Genomic DNA, 22,584 nt, shown 5'->3' with positions numbered 1-22,584 from the left:
TCAAGAGAAAAAAAAAAAAAAAAAACAAGAAGGTGGCGGCTCGGCCTTTCCGTGTTTGTGCTCCCGCGTTCTGGGAACGTAAACACGCGTCCACCACAGTCACCTGCGGCTGCCCGCTACGTCACCGCGGCGAGTAACATAGACCTGCAGAGTGATGTAAGGACACCACCGGCCTTACCAGACTGTACAACGATAACTCAGCCTGACAAGTGAAGCTTCACCATTGCCGATCGGATAAAGCAGCGTAATATTTCGCCTCGGTTTCCAGGCGGTTTGCGCTCATAACTTCGGGCGCGCGCTCTACGTGGACGCAGGAATGTCCCCGACGAAGTTTTCTCTTCGTGGCCTTAATTTTTTGCAGTCTGGGGCCACGAGACACTCGAGATTATCCGCGAGGGCGGCGTGGTCGCCCCCAAAGCGAGGGTGGGGAAAGTCCTTGTGATACCGACGCCTTTATCTGGCGGCCTGGGTTTGTACGCACTTAAAGTATACCGCGTTTAGAACCGCAAGCGACCTTCCGATCGGTGCAAGCCGCCAAAACAACCGTGCCAACCACATCTAAACGGTTCAACAGGACACCTCATTGGCCCAAGTTCCTTCCTGCAGCTCAGGAGGCAAAGGGAGAGGCATTCATGCTGTCGTCCCCTTTCCTCAAGCTCCTCGAGGGAAAATTAAGCATACACCGAGAAGTTGAATTTCTACCCGGACAGTTATGAGGCAGAACTCCTACCCAATCCCATAGGAGCTAATCAATCAATCAATCAATCAATCAATCAATCAATCAATCAATCAATCAATCAATCAATCAATCAATCAATCAATCAATCAATCAATAAAGCAGTCAATCAATCAATCCAATTAATCCAACCAACCAATCAATCAAATTAATCAACCAATCAACCAACCAATCGATCAATCAAATAAATAAAAAGAGACAGAAAGAAAGGAAAAGAAAAAAAACGACCAAACAACACTTTACGTTTGTAGAACTTCCGTGATGTGTTTCGAAAGGACCATAATGACAAAATACATGCATGGTTGATTCGAAAGAATGTAAGAATAACGCAAGGAATAACGGCCACGCCATTTTTTTAACGCAAAGTTAAACGATTCAGCGAATAATAAGGAAAATAGTTCAAAGAGCGGCTCCCTTGTGACCTCCTTACAGGGTCCAGGGAGTACGTGTGATTTGCGGTAGCAGAAAACAGGCATGGCCGACAAACAGAATCGATCAATTGTGTGCCCCTGGTCCTGTTCTGATGCAACGTGCAGATTCGTGGAGTTGACACGCTAATAAATTTCCTTTAGCGTACGTCACTGATGATGTTGCGTAACCGGGCTAGGTATGAAAACCTGTCAAAATGTTCGATATTTATTTCTTGTAAAAAAAGCGCCTTTCGGAATCAAGCTGGAATTGAGAAGGTTATGAATGCCTAGTTATTTTTTTTTTTAAATAAAGCGCGGTATTCTGGTCCTTTAAAGCGCCCTTTGAAACAATTTAAATTTCATTCACCGCATCAAGCGCTTTTACACCACCATCAATACGCGCGATTAGTCCTTAGATTAGTTCCAAGCCAAATATACCCCCATGCGCAAGTCACCTAACTTAACTCGCTCAAAAATTTGTCTCCCTTTGTTGTGAACCTCAAAGTCGGGCATTGTTCATGTGCTTATGCCGACGTCACAGAAGCAATACCGCCGCTATTGGCCGGCTTCCCCTTGCAGCAATAAATGCATTCGGTTGCCGTTTCTGTGAAAATTGCAACAAACGAAAGCAAAGCGAAGACTGCTGCGGCGATCAAAAGGCGTTCCGCTCTGCGTTAGTGCTGCGAAAGAGGCAACGAAAAGACAAAGCGTTTATCAGCCACACCGCAGAGCTCTCAAAAATCACTCGAAAGCACTAAAAAAAATGAAAATAAACAATGCGGTGTTCCGACTACTCGGTCAAGAACTTACCAAGCTAGTTTGTGTTTCCTGCTCTATCCACCGTCCTCGTCCAACGTATATTTCAATGCGCTATAACGACGCCGAGGAAAGCTAGATTACGGCCGTTCAGAAGGTCTGCACACGCGGCAAAAGACGATAACATCTCCAAGAGTTATGTCTTTCACGCGGAAGGGTGCGCGGCACAAAACACACGACAATCGCACGCTGTCAACCACTCCATGGCAATGCGTAACTTCTTCCAAGGACGCGTTGCGGACGGCCAAAACGCCAGGGAAGGGTTTTTTTTTTTTTTTTTTTCAAGGCTTGGATTAGGCACGACGGAGTACGCTTCGCTTAACTGCCACTGCGCCTGCCTCTAATTTTTTCTTCATTCATGCCGATTCTATAGGGCCAACTACACTGGAGGGGCCTGCACCACACTGGAAACGACCTGCAACTCCACTCGCGCCGAATAGTCACGCACTGATGCACTTCGTGCGATAGTTAACAGGTCTATACATGTGTCCGCGTTACGACTGTTGATCACGAGGCCTGTTGTGTGTAAATCGCGCCTTTCTGCAGATTGATCATCATCATCATCATCATCACTACCACCACTCATCATCAGCCTGTTCTGTCCAGTGCAGGACGAACGACTCCCTCAGCCACGTCTATCAAAAGCAAGCCGAGTTCAATCTTCGCCCTCGAATTTTCTTAGTCCGTCCGTCGATCGAATCCTGGGCCTAGACCTGCGCATTAAGTCCAACGAAATACACGGGAAATTCCCCTAATGACGAATAATCAACCTGTTGACTTACTGGTAACGGAGAGTTGATTCACAATTTTGTCAGGCATAAGATGACCTCACAGCAACCAAACCATACTTAATAAATCCTAGCCCGTATCTTAAAAATAAAACCCCGTTGTGCATCCTTCGAGTCCACGCACCATGGCGTTCGAATGGGGAATTCAAACCCCTCAGTCACGACTCTCCTGCTGATAAGAATGTAATTTCGAGGCCTTCGTGTCCAAGATTTACGTCGTGCCAGCCCAGGAAGCGAAAGAATATTCATCATCAAGGTTCCAATGAAGCCCTAACCACATGGACGCGAAATCACGCGTCGCGCGAGCGTCGGCGTCGTTCGGCGGCTACGCGCGGGCCCGCAGGAGAGGGCGAGTAACCGCATGAGACCGGTGAAGTCGCGCGCCAGTCGCTGCGTCGGCGGGCGTTGCTGGACACGTATGCCACCCTGTTGAAGTCGTTTATGAGCAGTTATTGTCGCTTCTTGAACTGCAATTATCAAGACCCTAGCTTTAGGCAAAAAAAATCACTTGGCGTCTTTATTCATTGCTAAGTATGTTGGCGGCAAGTATGTTGGCGGGCAAATATTGAAATGCTGGGAAATGTATCCCAGTCAGCACGGTCAAATCTGAACAAAATAAGATGGGATGATAAACGAAGACGCACTTCGCACAACTGCTTTACTTGCTACTTGATTTAACCTTCGTGTCACGTACCGACTGCACGTTCATGAATTCAAAGTGTGAGCAAAACAAATTTCAGCGCTGCCTTGATACTGAGGTTACCATCGAACGTCATTTGTAGGTTAAAAGGCAAGGTACTCTGGCACCCTGTCTGTACTCCGTAAAAAAATCACTAATCAAACCCTCGCCGCAAAAAAAAAAAAAAAAAAATCACCGGGGCTTTTGTAGGATTCGAACCACGGACTTTCAAAACATAAGTCCGGCACTCAACCGCTCGACCGCGCGAGGAGACTTCGGTGTACCAACCGAGGCTGCCCACGAATAGTGCCGGGTTTGCTTTCTTTTGGTCGTATTTGAGATTTCAGCAGTGGTAACGCTTGTTTCCTGCGCACCGATCTTGGAGCTGAGGACAATAATGCTAGTGCTACAAGCGATGTAACCACAGCTCCCTTATTTGAGTCAAGAAAAGCTATCGCACATCCCCGGTCCCCCTGCGCAAGCCACGGGAGCTACGAATGGAATGGAATGCGCCGCTAGAATTCTGGCGTTGATAACGCTTGCTCGTCACGCACCGATCTTGCAGACAAGCCCCATTTTGCTAATACTGGGTGCTAATTATGCTAATACCCGGATACACGAAGATTTCGCCGATGTTTATCCGTCACGGAAGTGACGCCAGTACAACAAAGCAAGCGGCCTGTAAAGGGCGCACCCCTGCACACCTAGTCTTCTTGCGGGGAAGCAACCTTTAGTACTAAAAAGTACGTCACACTTAGGGTTGTTCTTTTTCGGGTTTTATATTTTAACACAACAGTGTTTTATGCCGCGATACACCAAGATTTCACTGACGTCATATCCGTCACGGAAGTGACGCCAGTACACCTTTGCCAAAGCGACCCGGCAGCAGGACGCCGCTCGCCAGGCACATCCACAAGACAGCCGCCGACTCGCAAATCATGCTCAGCTTCAGATTTCGTTGCACATTTCACTTTCGTGTTTTACCGATTCCCATGACAGAGAAATCAACCAAGGTTTTTTTTTTAGAAGCTCCGAGCTAGAACCAGCAACAGGTATGACAGCTACGGCTCGAGTGACGGCACTCGAGCCATGAATGTCACGGAAAATTTCCAGCAAGCAAAGGAGACGAAGTCGAGTGTTCTCGCATCTTTCACGGCCATTCACGAGTTTCCTAGTGCACGCCCAGGCGCAAAATTTGTCTGAGATGCTCCTGGGCGCGCGATATAAAGATCCCCGCGTTATAGCGGTGTTACCGGGGACGTCAACTACTATTACTTATCATGGGACGACATAACAGTCTGTTGCTAACTGCTTGAACAATCATCGCAACAGTTACCAAGACACTTTGCAGAACCTTAAAGGAGAAAATTGGTGGAGCGAGTAGTATGATTCATGGCGGAAAAAAGCGCGGGAGAATACGGTATACGCAGAAGCAAGCAGCGTGAACAATGCGCTCCTCTAATTTCTTCCCCGTTAAATTTCCTTCAACAAAGCCTGCAAAGAACCTTTCTCACATGTCTCAGAAACGATTCTGCATTGAAAAAAGAAAAATACAACCATTCCTTTTAAAGGGAGATGTGGCGGAAACCAGAATGCGAAGCCCCCCGGGGAGCCCTAACTGTTACTAGGCGACTCGACTAACCATTTTAAACGTACACGCGCGCGGGCGCACGTCCTAGTCGTGGATGAGCACCCCGCACCCTCCTCCCTCAGTGCCTCTCGTCGAGGAGGACAACGTCGTGGCATCCCAACTTCCCGTCACTGAGGAACGGAACAGAGGAGGTCGCTCGCAAATAAATACGTAGTTATTTCTTTCCACCCTATTCCACGTTTTCAACAATCTCCCAAAAGGGGGAATTAACCCCGTTTTCTACCCTCGAAGCAACACGTGCACCACAGCCCACAAAAAAAAAAAAAAAAAAAAAGCCAAGCTACTTTGTCCTTCGGTGTATACCCTAAACAGTACGGCGCGAAAGCAGCTTACTATAGCCCGGCCACACCCAGGGGGCATTTTGTGCATAGCAGTGGAGAACCGGCGGGGCAGGTCGCGCGGAAGCGACCAGCAGCCCTGAGTTACACCTCATTCTTGAGACCATGTCTGGCAAATACACGCCTGCACAATGGTGACATGTCTACCAAAACTGAGGACGACCTCTTGACGGAAACCTCTTTCACGGATTTCTTAGAAAACAGCAACTTCAATAAATATGCGTCTACTTTACCTTTTTTTTTTTTTCGTTTTATAATAAACCCTCGGTAACGTCCTACTCTAACATAAAAGATGCCTCAGAACAATCGTGAAAGCTTACTTGACACCTCAAAGTTACATGATATACAAATATTTCAGGATTACGCAACAAACACCTCTCATTCATCCCGAATATGAAAGCGCACGGCCGCCTCCCCCCAAAATAAACGTCTACAAGTCAAGTCATCTAAACGCGTGTACGATAAACATCACCGTATATACCGAATGGGCTTCACCCCGCTCCAAGCCTGCCTCATTTTACATGCGCAAGGTGCGGCCGCAATGCGAAACCGGCCACGCGAAATACGAGAGGCACCCCGCCGACATACGGTACGTGACACAGTTGCCCAAGAAAATAAACGCCGCGCATACAGCTTCGGAGCGATAAATTCCGGATTGCGCGCCGTATTATACAATGCGGCGGCCGCGACGCAACTTGCGATATACTATAATTACGCTGCAAACGCCTCAGGGGCTTCCCGCCTCCGTTCGTCCTGTTGCGTATATAGCCACAGCCCGTTGTTGCGCAATGAATGTACGTATACGACGCGCGACAGTCGCGAAGGCCGAGAGAGGGAGAAACCATGAGCGGCAGAGCTAAGAAAGAACCGCCGCCACAAATATAGTCGCGCACACGCGCAGTTCCGTCCGGTGTCATGCTGAGCCACAATGTCCGAAACAAGAGCGAGAAACGTCTCTGAAGAAAAAACCGCTCTTCGGCAGCGTGACTCAAGGACACGTGTTAGGTTGAGGAGTTTACGGCCGCAACGTGGCAGTGAACGCACATAAAAAAAGAAAGAAAGTCAGAAGTGCGGGGAATTGAGCAAAGGGGAGAGGCACGACCGCGAAGTGCTCTCCGCTCAGCCAAGTGTGCGTATTTATACAGCCGTGGTGCCACCTCCGCCGCCGCCGCTGTAGCACGGAATACATAATTGACCCAGGTATCTAGGGGCATTATACGCACTCGTGCGTGAGCTGCCTGTTTTGTGTATGACAGGAAGGAGAGACGGCCGGCCACGACCTCGGACTTATGCTTCGCCTCCGCACAGTTTCCTTCGCCCGCGTCAACTTAACACGGGATGGATGGAGGGAGGATAGAGGGTGAGTGAGGGCACGAACGACGGTCGTCGCGCACGCAACCTGCCACCTTATTACGCGCCACAATTAATGGCAAACGCGAAAGGAATCGCGGCGGGCAGTCAACCGCAAGCTTAACAGCTGTGACCAGCGCCCGTGCATGCGTTGTGCACGGCGGCACGCGATGAGAACCTCCGTGTCGCGTAAGAATGCAAGGGTGCACCTGGCTGAGGACACTATTGCATATCCTGTCGTTTCGACCAGGCGAAGACGGCGGCCGCTGTAATTCCAGTGCGGACGAATTTCGCGGGAGAGGGCAGTCTCGAGCGGCCTGGCTCGAGCTAGAATAGGGCAAAAGAAAAATCTGCAAATATTCAGACAATTGTCGATTAATGCATAGCATTCTCATGCCGCTTGTCTAGAGGGTTAGTTCTTTCTCTACGGCCAAATATGGCTGTCAGTAGCCGAAGACCAATTATTTCATCACCATCACCACCAGCCTATCTACGCCCACTGCAGGGCAAAGGCCTCTCCCATTATTCTCCAATTACCTCGGTCCTGTGCAAACTGTGACCAATTTATCCCCGCAAACTTTTTGATCTCATCTGCCCATCTAACTTTCTGCCGCCCCCTGCAACGCTTGCCTTCTCTAGGGATCCACTCTGTTACCCTTAATGACCAGCGGTTATCTTGCCTTCGCATTACATGCCCTGCCCACGTCCATTTCTTCTTCTTAATTTCTACTAATATGTCTTTAACACCAGTTTGCTGCCTGACCCACTCCGCTCCCTTCTTATCCCTTAATGTTACACCTATCATTTTCCGCTCCATTGCCCGCTGAGTCGTTCTCAATTTAAGTTGAACCCTCTTAGTGAGCCTCCAAGTTTCTGCACAGTAGGTGAGTACCGGTAAGATGCAGCTGTCATACACTTTCTTCTTCAGCGACAATGGTAGGCTGCTATTCATTATCTGAGAATGTCTGCCATATGCACCCCACCCCATTCTGATCCTTCTAATTATCTCTGCCTCATGGTTGGGATCTGCTACTTTTTAAGTTTTCTTTTTGTATCTTTTCGCCATTGATGTAAATGAAGTGCCATTACATCGTTTTTTTTTTTTTCTGAAGATGCAAAGCGTCCACTGCAGAGTCGGTCCGTTTACGCTATTTTTATACTTCCAACGTTCTTTCGCAGATTTTTTTAGTGCTTTTTTGGGGGGAGGGGGCAAATGTATAAGATGCATATTTTTTTCTTTTGCCAGGCCATTTTTGTGAACATATTTTTCTATTATTTCATTTTTTTGTCTTTCAAATTTTTTTCCGACCAATTATCTGCATTTAAGCTATTATAATGATTACAGGTACGTGTTACTTCCGCCAGATCCGATCGATTTATCAAGAGGTTTAACGCGCCGACGCTACACAGGCGATGAGGCGCGCCGTAGTTCAGGGCTCCGAATTAATTTCGAACACCTGGGGATCTTTAACAGTGTGCCGAAATCTCGTACACACGGGCGTTTTCGCTTTTCGCCTCCATCAGAAAAGCGGCCGCCGTGGCCGGGAATCGAACCCGCGTCCAATTGGACTTCCGCACGGTTCCGGCTGTGGGGGTATTCGGCAAAGAATGCAGCGCATAAAACACGCGGGGGGTTGGGGGGTCCGCATCTACCAGCATTAAAATCTGCGACGCTGATAAACAAAATAACGGAAATGAAGATCATATATGAGCGCACAAAAAAGCGCGCGCACGAAGAATGACGTTTACACAGTGTGTACAGGCGAAAGCGGAGGCATTAACTTGTTATTCACGGCTGGGGAAGTCGCATATCGCGATCACAGCAGGACTCAGGAGGGGATGTTTTTAAACTCCCGCCACAGAACGTGGAATGCGTGGCGCGACAGCAATAAATGTCCATCTCACCGTCGGTATACAAACGTTCGCGGAATGCAATGGGTGGTTCTTCAGAAAAAGCAACGCAGACCCCTTTGACCGCCACGGTGCGGCGCACATTTTCAAGATTCGCCACCAGCGCCAACAGCTTGAACAAAACCCTTGTAAGAATAGATTGCTTTTTTTTTTTCATCCTCCGCACTTGCGGCGCGCGGTGCTGCTACATTTCTAGAACGCGAACACAGTATAGCTCGAGCTGCGTCTGGCCATGTTCGACACATTGAGGCCCAGGATTCCTTATGAATATGGTATACTCGAGAAATCGTAAGAAAAATAAGAGGTCAGCGCACCATCAAAGCGCCAAGGCTAAACAACGCAACGATAAGTAGTTTCAGTTTAGTTAAACAGTTATAAAGCCAGCCTAGGGGAAGGCCGGAAGCCGTGGGTATAAATTTTAGGCCACGACGTGAACTTGGAGCAAGGTAACTGTTGATTACCGGCCTTCCCATCCCGTACAAAAAGCAAAGGCAAATAAACAACAAAGAAGGCTCGATGCTATATATATCCCAAAGAAAAACTGACCTGACCTGGTACGAACGCCTAGAGAATGCGGAAAAAAAAAACAGCCAACTCGTGTTGTGTCTTTCTCGCTCGCAGGTTGTAACGACCACTTAACGCTTGTCTATTTAGTTGACCGCTTCCGCGTTGTGCGTACGGACACTGATATTTCAAAGAGAAAATTCCTGCTCAGCACCAAGAGGCTTCCAGCACTCATAATCGGCGGGCAGCCCCTTCTGCCGTAACCTCAACAGCTCCGTTCGAAAAACATCCAAATGTGCATACATAACCACGTGCGAAATGCATCTCATGTTTCTTTCTTTCCCCATAAAAACAAAGAAAGGAAACAAGAAATCTCCTCGTTCGAGCCGGGCAGCACACTGATCGCATTCTGTGATAGAATCCCACTCCACAAAACGTGCCGGTGCATTAGCGGCTAATGGCGACCGCGATCCCTAACGAACATCTGCGTATACAGTCCGCGATGCGTTTTGGCCTTAGCAACCGCGGCGAAAGTTAGAATGGGGGGAGTCTTCGTGGCGCATTACCAATGTCGCACGCAATCACGCCCCACTCAGCAACCAAATCGGCGAACCTCTACCGCAAGCGTATCAAACATGCGCGTGCTATCGCGCCGAGGGAAGTGCACTATCGTGTCCGCGCTGTAGGCAGTTGTCGAGGCAGCGGAAAGGAACCGGATGGCGGGAAGCATATGCGCGGCAGCAGAAGATGCGCACAGGCCGATATTGGGATCCCGCCCCGGGGGATTTCCGACACGGACACACCTCTTATATTTACCCGCGTCCAGTTTGCCCTACACGCATCTTCCGCAAGTGTCGCACATGTATACCCGTTTCGCGGAGAACGGCGCATTCGGGACGACCTAGCCGACGCGTCCACAACGCTGAGACATTGGCTACAGCGGCGGTGTAGTGCCTAGGATAACATTCTTTAGGCACTGCAGCAGCGGAATCAGCGGGTACCATTCTTCACAGGCGCCGAATTGCAGGTAAGCGATAGACGTTGTTGGTCGGGCGAGGCGGACAAATTGTTGCGCGACTTTTGCGTGAATGTGGGGCGACAATGAATGAACCTTATGGGCACATTCGAAGCAGCGTCAAACACGGGATCTGGTCACCCAATACAATAAGAGGGAAAATGGGGCAGGGGAAGGCTCCAAGGGGGACGAAAAAAAAATTAAAGCACCCTTCTTAAAAAGAAAGATGGTTAAAATGCGAAGCTTTCCCCCATGCGACATGCGTCAAAGTCCAAAATTCAAACTGCTTCGACCTTGTCGGTATTTATGGCTAGTCAGATAAACGTCGGCTTCGTAACGCGAGGGACTTGGGTGTGGATTCCGACCGCGGAAAGCGTTTTCTTCTCGATGCGCTCGATTTTGCAATGGCTTCGCTTATCATCATAATCGTCTGTTTTGTGAAACCGAATGTGTATACAGGTTGGATTTCCTGCAGCGTGTTTTGGTGACGGGACGGTCGCCATCAGTCAGGCATAGGAAGCAGCTTCGCTTTAAAACAGAGATGGTTACCACGGGCTCGACGCCTACCGTAAGCGCATCAAACCACGGGGAGTACACCTCTGAGCTCGTCGTATGCACGCTATAGATCGGAACGTCAAGTCAATGGACGCTGGCAAACTTCAAAAAGATGGAAAGATGACCTCGAGAAAAGGCGACTTGCTCAAAAGGGAGCACCTTATACCGGCACCAATGGGATCAGCTCCACAGTCTAACCTACGGCTCACTGTGCGATGTGCACAGAGATGATCATCTCCGTGTCGATAACAATCTACGTTCTTCGCTTTTCCTCGTATACACCAAGATACCGAACAGCCTGATGTACGTGAGACAAAAGTTTGTCGCGACCTCGACCCCGGTGCCGCAGCATAACTGCCAAACGAAGCCGGTCGCCGACAAGAGGTTAACAAGCGCATAGCATACCCCATCGTGTACATCGCAGGACTAGCTGCGCCCGGAGCATTCGATAAGGATTTGAGGAGCGGCGCGGCTATATATAACCACGTAGCGGGCATACCCGCTACATTCGCGGTACAACGTACGGTTCGAGACACACTATTCATCACCGCCGTTACAAAAAGTAACAAAATACAGTAAGTGGACAACAGGTTTTGCCGATTATAGAATCGCCTAGGTCCGCGCGAAACAGTGCAGGGCCCCCCAGGCTGAGACACGTATACGCTGGACGCAGAAATTGTTTTTGTTTGTTTTACTCCAATAACGAGGGTGAAGGTTGCACTCTGAACGGCCGGGCGAAGGCAAACCTCAAAACAACGATTTACTAAGCGTAAATCGCGCCCATCTCATCGGGGTACAATTATATATACGGCGGGTAAGAAGCTTCGGTGCCACGGAATAGACCCTGAAACTCTTATGAGCACTGAAAGAGTACAGAAGACTGCTTTTGCAGCGGGCTTCAGAAGCGCGAAACGTCTTCGTTCTTTATATTTTCGTCATTATTCAAGCGTTTTCTCGGCCTAGCTAAGATAGCATCGGGGGGCCACTGCCGGTCGCCAGCTACAAAAGGGAGCACTGGTGGCCCCTCTGCTGTAGTAACCGCTTGCATTGCATATATTAATCCCTTCTAGGGAGGTGAACTGGAACATTCTTTACTCTGTCCTAATCAGCAGGGCAACGCTTTCCTCCGCCGCCATCGTTTGCGACCGATGGTATACGTCCACCACTGCTGCGACGTTGCTTCAAGGGCGTGACAGTTCCCTCGAGTTGTTGCCAAGCGTAAGAACCAGCTTACGCGAGAGATAATAGAAGCTGACATGATAGCGAAAGCGGACCACGAGTGTGTTAGCACTGCGCCTGTTGCCTTATCGAAGAAAGAGCGTGATTTTTTAATGGAGTGTGACGTGTAAATTTGTATTATGACGTGGGCCAGTGGTCATGTGTATATATGTGTGTTTTCGTCCGCTAATAAAACTGTTGGAAATAGCGCCTTGTGTGTCCCACTCGCTTGTCCCTGTGTCCTAGCGCTTCAAGGTTCCGTCAAGTGTTCGCACTAAATTAAAGAAAGAAAGAAAGAGAAAATGAAACAAAGAAAGAAAGAAAGAAAGGAGGGAAGAAAAGAAAGAAAGGAGGGAAGAAAAGAAAAGAAAAGGAATGAAGGAAGGAAGGAAGGAAGGAAAGGAAAGGAATCCCGAACGAAAAGTGGGAACAATTGAAGAACGAATCAGCATGGCTGGCAGTCGAATATATAGGTATACCCGGGCCACGACTTTTGCATGGTCAAGGCAAATGAATGCTCTTCAAAACAAGTGCGAGCAGAAAGATTGCAGTTTTGATATCTAGGGTTTTAGAGTTATTGATAGGAACCGATCGGAAATAGAGGCCTGCTGGTTGCCAATTTGCCGCACGTCAGTTAAACGAAGTATACGGCGATAAACATGATGAACCGTAATAAAACAGATTTTCCTCGGTAACTTAAGCGTGATCACGTGCTCTCAAGGCCAGGACGTAGCGATTGTCAGATTTTTGTACTGCTGCATCGTGTTTGCGGCTCTTCATTCGTTTCAGCGCACCCGCCTCGGTGTCTCAGTGGCCGAGGCGTTGTGCTGCTGAGCACGAGGACGCCGGTTCGATTCCCGGCCGCGGCGCCCGCTTTTCTGATGGAGGCGAAGAGCAAAAACGCCCGCGTGTACGAGATTTCGGCGCACGTTAAAGATCAATCCCCAGGTGGTCAAAGTTAATCCGGAGCCCTCCACATACGGCGCGCCTCATCGCCTGCGTTTGCGTCGGCGCGTTAAACCCCACAATCAATCGTTTCAGCGCAGCGGTAAAACACCCGGTTCTTGCTCGGGAGACCCAGGCTTCAAATCTCCCACGAGCCCGAATGTGTTTAAGGACTATCGTCTTTATCGATTCAGACGCTTGGCCAAAAGTTAAGATGAAATGGCCTAACTGTTCCAAATGAAACACGTCATACTTGCCAACATTGTTCAGCAAAAAAAAAAAAAGGCATATTTGAGGAGCAACATCAATACATAGCTCGTATTTTCAGTGTTCCTTTACTAAACATACATGCCTGCTTGGTTTTGGCGACGCAATATAGGTTACGCGTTGCAAAAATATTTTGACCCAGAAATACGAAGAGAGCGTGTGAAGATTAGAAGAACTTATTGTTGGGAGAGTTGGTGCATCTTGGTGAATAAACACGGGCTTTGCGCGAAAAAGACAACACACACAGGAAGGACGGACGAGCGCTCGTCTCGTCCTTCCTGTGTGTCTGTTGTCTTTTTCGCGCCCGTGTTTATTGAGCATGCGAAGAGTTCGGGCCGTGTGTTCTACAGTAACAAGAGGTTCCACTAGACGGCGCGCGAGCAGTGGGACGCGCGAAAATTGAATTGACTTTAGCAAACCTCCCTCCTCCGCGATTATCGTGGGGGGGATCGAAATGGGAGGGGGAAGAGCGTGACAAAAAAGAGGCATTTAGGGCGGCAGGCGACTCTCGTCTTTCGACGACATTTGCAGCAAAGTGAGCACATACGCGACCTTTTCGTTTTAACTTCTCTATACAGAGGCGGCTATTTTGGTTGTGGGGATCAGTGCGTCGAAGCTACGCGTGGGCCCGCCGTAGTTGAGCGCTCTAGATAAAGTGGGACCACCTGGGGATCTTTAACGCGCGCCGAAATCTCGACAACACACGGGCGTTTTCGATTTTGCCTCCATCAAAAAAGCAGCCACCGCGGCCGGGGATCGAACCCTCGTCCTTGGACTCAGCCGCACAGCGCCTTAGCCACTGATCCACCGCGGCGGGGTGCGGCCATTTTGGTATACCATTCGCGTTGACGAAGACGGACGCTTTTCGCGTTTGATAACACATCCAAAGGCTTTCGCCTCAAAAAAGCGGGGCACTCCAGGCCGGCCCTGTGCAGACCGCATGCAGTTATCATCGCCACATACGGTCAGAGCATGATCGCGCGAGAGGCAAGCGAAGTTACCGCGCGAGATTTGACAGCTCTTTCCCACAGCACCCGTCGCTCGGACGTCTGCGTGTTGTACTAACGGGCGCAGCGTTCCTTGAGAGTACGTCGCAAGATTGAGCAGGCCGTGTATGCGCGTGCGCACTCGGTGTAAGTGGAAACGAGGGACACTGAGGACCCTGCTGCCCATGTCCGATTGCATGTCGACATCACTGGCATCCAGGCCCTGCATACCTCACCATCGGTTCACTGTCTTACAACGGCACTGCTTAAAAGATCCCAAGGTGGTGAAATTGCTCCGCAGTCCTCCACTAGAGAGCGCCTCATAGTCTGTAGGAGTATATTCGGCGCGCAAAACCACCTTTTATTTTTTTTTCCCGAGCAAACGGCCGCTTCAACGGTGGACTGCCCGTACGATACAGTGGCGGACTTTCCCGAAGTGATATACGGCCGTGCGGTTACAATGATACACGGCACATTCCAACTCAAAGCCAACTTCAGGGCAGCGGCCCAGTGCGAAGCGACGGGCGTCAGCGTCTATCCTCGCACGCACAACTCAGCTGACGCGAGCGAAGGCTGGAGAAATGCACTCGGGGAACTTCCTTCCGTGTCACATATACCAAAAGGGGGCGAACACTTACAACATGCAAGCAACCATGTTTCCTTGTAGCGCCTGCTATACATACAGACGCGCGTGCCGGCCGACATGCAAGGGCAACTGCATGCGGTCACGGCTGATCGGGAAGCCAGTGGCGACGGAGGCGTGCAGCGTCCAATTACCCCCTCCCTGTGACGCAAGCGATCGGCCTAAGCACATACGACCACGACATCCCCCCGAAGCGGCGACTTCCCCGCACGTGGCGCACAGTAGCGGCGCACTTAGCATGTCGTCCCGATGCGGGCCCGAGACGCAGCCACGCTTGACGCATGTGCCTTGCGCATGTGCTGCTGGTGGTACGTATGGTATATGGGCAGCAGCAAATGGACGCTCGATCGATGCATGCGCGGACACAGGCAGAGCAAAACGGACGGCCACGGACGACAGGAACCTTGCACGCGTTTACACGGACGCACGTAGTCGGCATGCCGACTACGTGCGTCCGCGCGTCCGTGCAGGCCGGTGACGCTCGGGTGCACGCCGTTGGACACGGAGCGGAAAGCGCAAGAGCGCGTCTGTCCGCAGGGGCCTCTGCAAGGCTCACGCGGGCCTCCCTTTTTAAGCCCCGAACGGGACCGAATTACAATTGCTTAAAGTGCAGAGCACTTTACGGGCTCGCCTCGACGTCGTAACTCGCTCGCTGGACGCAAGTAGGGCCACCACGGTGTTCCGTCGTAGAGGCTATCGTCGCGGCGTAACCCAGAGGCTTCGAAAGCCACGCGGTTTATTTAGTCATAACCGTTCTAAATTTGTGAATCGCTGGCTCTTGTCACACATCTCCCCGTTGTTTAGCGCAGAGAAAACTGCAGGTGCATTTGAGGCAAAATGTACGTAATTAACCGGCATGCGCCCGCTTTTTAGTTCGGAACGCTCGTTGCGTTGGTTTTTACAATAAACAGTAAGCGAAAAAAAAAAAAAAAAGTGGCAGTGCAACGCCGGCACGTGCGGGGGGAAAAGCAAGCACAAAAAGAACAGAACTCCCGCTGGCGCAGTTTCAGGCAGGGGGCGCGCGAGCACTGCGAAGGCGGGAAATTTGAATTGCATTGCATTGTAGCAGTGAGCGGATGACGGCGCTGCAGCCCATTACGGCGAATCAGTGCTCTTCACTTCCGGCAGCTTTCACATTGAGTGGAACGGCTTTATTTTTTATGCAAGGTGACAACCTCCCCCATTCTGCGAAGAACCGTCGTTGTAGTAATTGTCGAAGAGTTGTCCGGTCAAGAAAATGGCCGCGTGTGTGATCCGATGGTATCTGCGCCCGGGCCTCCACAGCGGTGGAAATGTGGTGGTTGTCGCTGCTTCCTTCGTGGCCACATACCCACTGGGGGATGGGGCATGTGCCACGGGAAATTCACAACTGGGAAATTCCCAAAACTGCCAATTGGAGACGTAAAAGTTTTAGAACGGTGCGTGCCGCGTGAAAACTGAACGCGGTGGCACGTGAGCAGAACAGGTGCACACCAGCCGCGCAGAGCCATACGACTCTAGGAAAGCTGTGGCGAGTGCCAGTTTGCTTGCTGACGTAACTTGCACCGTGAGACGAAAGAGGAAAAAAAAAAAAAAAAACGGAAGCGCAGAAACAGACGCATACACGATGTAGCGGGAAAGAAGCTGGTTATAACTACCGCCAGCCACTCACATTCAAAGCACTTTCAAGGAACTTTTAGTAACAGCTCGCGATGCTTGGGGATGGGCAGATTTTTATAGCCTGCGTGCATTCGCCAGCAAGATTTTGTTTTTACAGCAAGAGAGGTGAAGATGCTTCAACTCACAAACGAGCATACTTGTGACATATGCGAGATTCACCAGAAATTCTACACACAGCATAACACCTCATCAGTCTTCGATGCTTTTGCCCTTTGTCGCTGCGGCTTCACGATATGACGTGCTGAATAAAGTTGCGGCATGGCGGCGACACAGACTAGTCGTGGCGGAGGAACTTCGCGACGTACTCACGAGCACTTTTTTCTTGCCTGGATTCAGACAACCGCCACTGCGTGTTCTAAGAAAAAAAAATCGCTTTCTACTCGACACAGTATTCAGCATTCAGCGGCCCGCCATTCTGAAACAGGCTGCAACCTGAAACAGGCTCGCGGTTTTACTTTACGACAAGATGTCATGGGGGCATGCGGATTTGGGAATCCCGCAGCCCTAGATTCCACCGCAGCTTCAAAACCTGCAAGCGGTTAGTCGAAGTCAGTAGAGATCAAACTCGCCCAGTTCACGATTCCTTGTGGGCTAGAAAGAAAAAAAAAGAGGCTCCAATCCCCGCTGTTTGGTGGTTGGAAAGCAAAGCTTTAAACGACACCCACAACAATTGCCCAAGCGACGTCACTTGAATTCACACACGTGGCTCTGGAAAGAGTGAAACCAGAGATTTCGGGGGCGGCGTCCCGAACGCAGCAGCAGCGTCGGCCACGGCAGGGCTAGAGCAGCGGACGCCGCCGCTGTAGCCCGGCCGTGAGTCGGGAGAAATAAAACGGAGGAGCGTCTTTCGAAAGGTGAGACAGCTGAACCTAGCCATCCTGATGTGCTAGCTTGGGATACACCAGCCCTCGACACAAGCGCAGACAGCGAAACAATTCGGCATGTGAGCTTAGTGATTCCCATTTATACCGATTTAAACTAGTTAGTTCAGTAAGTTTGAGAATTGCGAGAAAGCCGAGGAAACTTTTATAATCGCTATTTATCAGAACCAGTTGCTACTTTCCCCTTTTGTAATACTTCTTAAAACACAACGGAATCGGTATTCACCAATTTAAAAAATGGAGCCCCATTCGTGGCAAGCAGTGCGCAAAAGGCTGCGTTTCTGTAGCGGCCAGACGTCTGTGTGTGGTTTGTACATTTTGTTTTCCCGCCCTGCAAACCAATCCTTAACGTATGTTTGCCGTACGACCACTTAATTCCGTCGGGTGCGGGTTACCCTGGAGGTGCTGTCGAACAAGTTAATCAAGCCATGCGAAGGCAGCGCGCAATGGACGCGAAGCTGCTCTAAACAGGCCCAAAACAACCGTCGCTAAAGCAGACGACAAAGCCGTACCGCCGACGCCGCCACCGGCGAGCAGGCACTTCCGTGCGGGGAACGCTGGGTAAATTCGCCATGTCTCTCTAGGGTGCTGCGTGAGTGAAACCCTCCATCCACCCCCTGCCCCCTGCCCCCGCCGCCGCCTCCGCCGCGTTGGGAGTTTGTTGTCCCGCACGCCACGAAAGAACCGTTGGCTGGTAGAGCTAGAAAGCTTTGACTTAAAAAAATAAGTGGGACAACAGCAAACAGGTCGGCAGCGATATAAGTGACCCGACCCGGCGTACACCACGGGGAAGATGCCGTAAAGGGCAAAGTGCTACTTGGACAGTGAACTAGACGCGTACACGCAGTCCGCCGCGGTCTCGTTCTAAAACCGAAAATTCAGACTGCGGCTGGGCTACTACAACCTTGTACAGGAGTCTGGGAAACCATACGATGATTTGAAAGATGCGATCAGAACATTAAACTTTTTTTTCTTTTCTACGTTCACGTAAGCGAGCACGTAGGTTGCCTAACAAGACTTGGACGGTGTACATCCCAATCATCCACACGACCTTATCAGCTTATCTCTTTGAACGAAACACGCTTGACGACGGGGGCAAGCAAGTTCGAAGGACACGGGGGCAGGGAGCATGTCTCCTGGAGTACGTGTACGCAGACGGACACACGCACGTACGCACACGCAGGAACGGCAGATATTCCCAAGGAAATACCCTGAACGCCCGCTTCACGACGCCTGCAGAATTGACCGCGCTTGGAAAGATCAGGTGGCCAGAACCGCTTCTACAAGTCATCAACCAAAGCACCCCTAAAAAAAAAAAAAAAAAAAAAACAATATCGTCCGCATCTTATCCAGGACACTGGTCAGCAGGATCGCGTTTCTAACTGTTGACCTTGTCAGCAGAAAAAAAAAATCACGAGTATCGCGGAAGCACGTGGAGGTGCTGAAATGAGATCGAACGAACGAGGCGGTTACTATCGACGAACGGAAAGCGCGCGTACTGTATACAAACGAACGGCCAAAGCGGGAGATCTCCACTTGGCAGGGGGCCAGACATCTCGTATACATACAACGCTCGCCGCGGTCACGTACGGAGGAAAACCGCGGGAGGGCTCGGTGGAGGTCGGCCGCATCAGCACGAGCAGAACCGGGGAAATAATAAAATGCACAAGGGGCGACAACGGCCAGCGCGCCAGAATAGCTTTGTGCACGGAAAAGACGTGCGTCCATCTCAGCCCGCCGCCACGCTCGGGCTACATCGATCGCGGGCAGAAGCAATTAAGGGAACACTAAGACAAACGTTGTCCTTTAAGAGGAAAGTGAATAACAGCTGCATATTACCGGTACTCCCACTACGGGGCAGAAGCTTGGGGGCCCACTAAGAGGGTTCAACTTAAATGGAGGACGACTCAGCGAGCAGTGGAACGGGAGATGATATGTGTAACATTAAGGGCCAAGAAGACAGCGGAGTGGGTCAGAGAACATATTAGTTAAGGACATAGTAGTAGAAATTAAGAAGAAGAAATGGGCGTGGGCAGGGCGTGTAATGCGAAGGGAAGACAACCGTTGGTCATTAAGGGCAACAGAGTGGATCCCCAGAGAATGCAAGCGGTGCAGGGGGCGGCAGAAAGTTAGATGGGCAGATGAGATCTATAGAAGTTTGCGGGGATAAATTGGTCGCAGTTAGCACAGGACCGGGATAATTGGAGATTTATGGGACAGGCCTTTGCCCTGCAGTGGACTATAGACAGGCTGATTATGGATGAAGACAAACAGGACAACAAGGATACGTGAAAACGCCCGCTCAGAGGCAGACAGCTGCGCACAAAGTGTCACCGTCACCGGGTGACGAACATGCCGGTCATAAACTACCACCATTAGTGTCGCCGCGATAAAATGAAACATGGGAGGAAGAGACCGTTAGAAACGATAACCACATCCGACGTCAAGAAAATGCCGGACGTTACAGGCAAAGCACGCACAACTGCAAGGCAAATCGCCTAAACGTATACGACACTGGCGCCGCTGGCGGCACCGGCTGTAGTGCTACCGCTATCAAGGACCTGACAAATTTTCGTGAGTTCCCTTTTTAACGAAAGGTAGCAAACTGCCACCTAAACGAAAAATTGGCGCCGCTTGCCTAGTGGAGCACGGCTGGAGAAACAGCGGAGCTGGCAACTCCTCTCCCTTCGTCGTCGACCCGGCTGTTGCCCTTCCCATGGACTTCCGACTCGCCGCTGAAAGTTCTCCATGACTGGCAGGCCCGGATCGCTTTGTGCGCAGCCTTTCACATCTCTCCCACAGTGGACCGCGTTAGCAAGCGCGAAAGCCCGCGGCAACCGGCTTCGCAAGCTCGGCGTCTGAGCTCCCCACTTCAGGCGCCTACGCGTGTGAACTGGCGAGAAGAACAGCACGCGACAGATCACGCCACGAACACTTGGCAGTGTTTTCTCGAAGGTTAAGCTGGCCGACGCCGGCCGCTCCTCCCGAGACGCACGGTCACGTGCGCTCGGTATTTTTTGCGAGCTCCTCACGTGGCGCAAGTCCACGCGCAAGCCTGGACGAGGACCGGGCGCTCCTCACGAGGCGCACGCTCACGTGCGCTACGGCTGGGATGAGTTTTTAGTAACACTCGACGGTAGGACTAAAAGCTTACTCTGCTGTTAAAAACTGAGAAGCCATCCTGGCCTACAGAAGTTGATTGACGGCGAAGCTGTGAGGTGCCGAGCCGCTCGTCCCACGCTCTCCCGTTCTTCCTCCGCGCTACACCCGCTGCATCGTGCCGGTCGGCTGTGTCCACGTGGTCGGCAGCTGGGTGTGCACGTGTTGATTCTCGGCGTGCTGCGTTTCAAATGGTCACTCAGTCTTCTCCCGACAGGCCAAAGGTGAGGTGCCCTCCTTGACCGTGAGCGGCTGTGCCCCGTTCATTCTCTCATTGGCTTGTTTTAAATACGTAAGCATTTCTGAGTAGACTCAATGAGGAAACCCGTCTGTAAGCTTGATGTGTGAGACTTTCGCCGCACAGGAATCCCCTTACAGCCTTTGTATTTTCACGTAAGACCGCCTCGATTTCCCCTACAGGGTGTCTCCCATGCAATACATTTGTTTTTAGTTAAGCCGACTTTGAAGGGGCGGGATGTATAGCGCTTCTAGAGATACATGCGGTTCTTGGATGTGTTTAATAGAAGGTGCTAGGGCATTTATACTTCGATAGCGGATTGCCCCTGGAAAAATGTCTACCCAGCAATGTATTTGAGTATAATAGCGACACTGACTGACATTACACGGGCTTGATGCATGGCATACACCAGTTTAGGCATTGTTCCGAAAATTCCCTTGGAAGTTTCTGCAGCATTTCTTTTTTCTTGCTGTCCGGGGACACGTGAGCGGCTGTGTCCCGTTCACTCTCTTCTTAGGCCTGTTTTGGGGATTTGATTTCGGCTCGCTTCCACCTCCTCTTCGCTTTCACAAAAAAATTCCCGGCCAGCAAGAGGCCAGCACCTTCGCTGCAAAAGCTGTGGCGCGCGCAGAAGGCTTTATGCGTCGTTCCGATTGCCTCTTTCCCGAGATCAGCATGCAAGCACAACGCAACAAGCTTCCGCCCTCCCAGCACATGCCATGCCCCGACGAGTCGTTTTCCTGGCAAGCCACGGAGGCCGAACACAAGGAAGGCCCGATTCGCCTAATCCACGTGCGCCTAATGCGCTTCGCACGCTCCTCCTCCTCGAAGACAGTCGCCGACATCGTTTTGTGTCTCGTTGATGTCTCGAGGTCACCATGGCGCAGCGTGCCCGATGCGGCGGTCCACGCCGACAGAGCGGAGCAGGACGCCAATTAGAATGTCACCTATGAACACGGGAACCGCCTTAGCAGAGAAAAATAACACGAACCTCCTACCCACTCTGTGCCGTTTTTAACCTCTTCAGAGAAGAGGTGGAGAAAACATGTCCACGAAAACAGTGCGCCTCATACGTGCACCGGAGGCCACACGTGCCCACGGCCATTCTCACGCGTATCATACACCGCAAGGGTGGAAGAGTCAGGAAATAAACAATCAGCCACATAAAAGGCAAGCCAAATAAAACGCCCATTTGTAAAGATTTCGGCGCGAGTTAAAGAAGGAGCACCGGTGGTCTAGAAGTTAAGCCGCAGCCCTTTGCTACAACGGGTGTAGCGTGGGCGCGTAAAAGACTAAAATTTATTTATACGCATCAGTAGATCCGAACTCTACAGCATGATCCCGCTTCTATTGTGCTAGCCCGGGTATCTAAAACTCAGCTAACGCGTTCTGCGGCTATATCGCGCGAAATCACAAGAGTTCGAATCTCTGCAATGGAAGGAGCCTCATTTCTGATGAAACACACCCGCACCTCTGGCAAAACCTACATGACATCGCGGCGCCCCACAAATGCGTCGGAAGTGGCATCGGTATACCGACTGCCGTCAGAATAGTGGAGGCCGAAGAACTTCACGCCTTCCGGCCGTGGCGTCGGAAGCAACTGCCGTCAAAATAGCTCCGGGTGCAAAACAGGCGGTGCATGCACACAGGTTGGTCCCACTTCGTTCGCAAACACGTGCGTCTTTGCCGCTTATAGCATGCCCATCAGGAAAACGATTTCGGCGGCACCGCCATTCTGGTCCTTGCGGTTCCCGGTCGGACATCATCCAGGCGTGCGTGTGTATGTGTAAGCGACAGAACGGTGGGCACCCTGAAGAGCGTGAAATAGAGGCGAA

General features: G+C 50.8%; 1 protein-coding gene across 2 annotated transcripts in view; it reads left to right on the top strand.

The window, feature by feature from the left end:
• The first annotated feature begins 10,010 nt into the window (after positions 1-10,010).
• The window catches only part of LOC144169217 (G-protein coupled receptor Mth2-like), a 44,476-nt gene continuing 31,902 nt past the window's right edge, over positions 10,011-22,584 (top strand). For both annotated transcript variants that reach the window (XM_077698261.1, XM_077698262.1), the window contains exon 1: positions 10,011-10,210. The gene's annotated coding sequence lies outside the window, so the exon portion shown is untranslated. The remainder of the gene's footprint in view (positions 10,211-22,584) is intronic.

The sequence above is a fragment of the Haemaphysalis longicornis genome, unplaced genomic scaffold (assembly GCF_048455015.1).
Source record: "Haemaphysalis longicornis isolate Haplotype H1 unplaced genomic scaffold, Haemaphysalis longicornis Haplotype H1 scaffold_2, whole genome shotgun sequence".
In the NCBI taxonomy this organism is placed as follows: Eukaryota; Metazoa; Arthropoda; class Arachnida; order Ixodida; family Ixodidae; genus Haemaphysalis; species Haemaphysalis longicornis.
This window is presented reverse-complemented; position numbering and strand designations above follow the sequence as displayed.